Source organism: Etheostoma spectabile, chromosome 21 (genome assembly GCF_008692095.1).
Source record: "Etheostoma spectabile isolate EspeVRDwgs_2016 chromosome 21, UIUC_Espe_1.0, whole genome shotgun sequence".
NCBI lineage: Eukaryota > Metazoa > Chordata > Actinopteri > Perciformes > Percidae > Etheostoma > Etheostoma spectabile.
In genome coordinates this window covers 20,703,516-20,706,744 of record NC_045753.1, presented here as the reverse complement: position 1 = coordinate 20,706,744, position 3,229 = coordinate 20,703,516, and positions in this window count along the sequence as shown.

Sequence of the window (3,229 nt, the reverse complement as noted above, 5' to 3'; positions counted from 1 at the left end):
GAATGTTGAATGTCTTATGACTTCACGACATCTGAAATAAAGTATGTATTACTATAAAAAGTAATTGTACATACGCATTCATTTAAACAGATCATTCTTCTCCATTTTCATGTTTATAATTTATGACTAAAAAATTTACTGGATTTTGTCACATTTAAGTTAAATACCTCTGACACCTTTGGGACTTCTCTGTAACCTATATCTCTGTAACCTCATCAAAGCAACAACATCTACTGAATTTAATGCAAATCTTCTACCAAAAAAAAAAGAAAGTCTGTGGTCATTCCCTAATGGGTGAAAGCCAGATTAGGTTGCACACACAGTGTTAAGTATTCACTGCATCGATCCCGTCTGGATTTGGCTGAGTGAAGAAGAAGGAGCGAGAATCACTCCCCTCTTAAATAAAGGCGCTCTCCTTGATATGTGAGAGGCTCCAGTCTGAAGATCATTTTCCCACTTTGGCAGGTGGGAAACACAACACCACAACACCTGCCGCCTTCAAACCTAAAGCATGAGCTATACCGGAACTTAAAGAGACCACACATTCAAACACTGAACGGTCACACTCTTGGAGGCCCAACGCATCACGCAACCCTATTTAACACATGGGGTAATATACATGCCGGTATTTCAAGCACTTTAACGGCTGTCAGTTCTATCACGTACTGTGCAACAAAGGTCATGTGTGACTGGGACAACTTTGAAAACAACATGTCTCTGTATGTGCCTTGATACATATGAACCCTGATGCATAGGTCTGTAGAACCAACGCTCTTCCAGTAGTGGCTCAAAAATGTCGAAATTAGAATCAATGCTTTTTGTGTTGAGTACGTTTATAATAACAGTGTATGAAATGAGATTGTGAAAACATTGTGACAATGTGAAAAGGTGCCGCTCGTAGCGCAGAACCTACAGGGAATTATGGCCTGAATCTGCCACAGCTCCCCTCTGCTTTATGGAGCTTTACGGTGACTTCAGCTCCCGGTTTTGCCGTCTGGCCAGCAACTTCGCTGTTTTGGTTCAATCTCACAGCTCTCACAGCAACAGTACCGGCCACAGCAGACAGCTGTTGGACCAAAAAACAACTCCAAATGAATGATAATGTTGCTCCTTAACTGCTGGATGTGTGAAGAAGCAACTTTTTGCTAACCAGTTATTGCAGGTTTAGTCAGTCTTGTTCATAGAGTGCAAGTTATAATATACTTAGCTACTAAAGTATACTTATTCATGGCAAAGATTCATCCACAGCTGCAGTAATGTTATAGCAAGCAACCGTTTACTACCTACTGTATAATGTAGGATAATCAAAGTGTAAATGTCTTGAAAAAAGCTATCAATGTGGTAATATATTTTTCTGAGGTTATAAATATAAATATCCCTTAAATATATGTAAAACTGTCTTTCTGTGTAAGATAATGTGTGTGTGGTGATGCAAATCACAGTTGAGATGGCCCACTTCTTCATATACCTGACAAAAGTGCCCGATCAGGAAGAAAGATCCATAAATTTAATGAATTGACTACGGATCATTTTTGACCCACTTTTGGGGTACTTCAAAAGGAAATCAGCAATCCAAAGATTTTTCAAGGATCAAAAATATGTTATAAACTCTCTTTCACATGGGATACGTGATGAATTTTTACATAGCAGATATAAGTTATCACACCTCCTAAATAGTTCCCAAATACACTTCATACATTTAAAAAAAAAGTTTGTACAAATATTTGTTTCACTAAAGATTAAAATACTGTAAACAAAGTATAGTTGTGTAATTGTGTGTATATGTAACTGCTGAAGCAAACCTGTGAGTATGATTTATGGTGTTGTGCCTACGATGACTATGTGAGAATTTACGGTCGGTGAGCGTTACAGTTAAATTTGAAAGACATCCATCGTGGTGCAAAGAAAACACACCTGGAGACAATGATCCAAGAATAGTCACACCCTGCACCTGTGCTCTACATGTTAGTTTCTAGATGTGATTTATCTAGATTAGCCTGCTAGGCATGTGAGTACGTGGTTACTTTAAGCTTGTGTCATGAACAAATTGGTATGTGCTATATAAGTGACACATATTTTATAACACATAGGTTTGGCGAAAGAGAGTGTCCCCCATTTCATGTTGCACTGCTATGCACACAATACCGACTCTGAATACCAGTCAATAAACACTTGTGCACATGCTTTGCTGCAAAACAAATTCCTTTATGATTTGTATGATGCATCCATCTATATCTTTGAAATACACAAACTGTGAAATGAACATGTCAATGTCACATTTAAGACATTTCTAATGCTTGTAAAGCAAGTCAATTAGTTGTGTTCAGTAGCTGGTTCTAAATTACATTAATCTGCTCCCATGATGGTATTATTCCCACCTGGTCCAACACCCCCCTATCAATGGTAAGCAGCACACATTAATGCTGGCACTATTGGTCCCAGCAGATTTACTGTCATGTGGCAACTGGCCCACATTCAAGTTGTACAGTCTAGCATGGCCTGGTGGGAGCATTAGTTACATGGTGTTCTCTCTTACAGAACACAGACACACACACAAACACACACACACACACACACACACACACACACACACAACACACACACACACAGAGCTAATAAGGACAGCACGCAGAAGCCATCAGGGAAAAACGTCTTTGTCAAAAAGAAAAAAAAACGGACACAGTGTGTCTGGTTTTCCAAATAAATATTGACCAGGTTTTACAATACCGGTGTGCTCTGTCTGTTTACAGCCCCTTTCAGTGCTCAAATATAATATAAACATATTCAAATTCAAATTGCACTTATCTTTATTATCATGTATCAGGCTGTTCATCATCTGTTTTGTAAATAAAGTTAATAGTTCACTATGCATACATACCCTTTACACAGTTGTTATTAATCAGTTATAATGCAATGGTTTTACTGGTCCGGCCCACTTGAGATAGAACTGGGCTGCATGTTGCCCAACAACTAAATTAATTGAGTTTGACACACCTGTTATGTATTAAACTACACAGCAGTATGAAGTTATTAAAATTAGCTCTCTAAAAATTGTGCTCGCACATCAATGCACCAGCAACATTACTCCAATTACATATTACTGACCATAATTATATATTACTGAACATAAAGTCATATTATATAATTTTTTACTTTTCATAATTTAGGTTTATTTTAAATCAATACAGTACAGTATATAATTGTACTTTGAGATCAAAACAGAACCTTT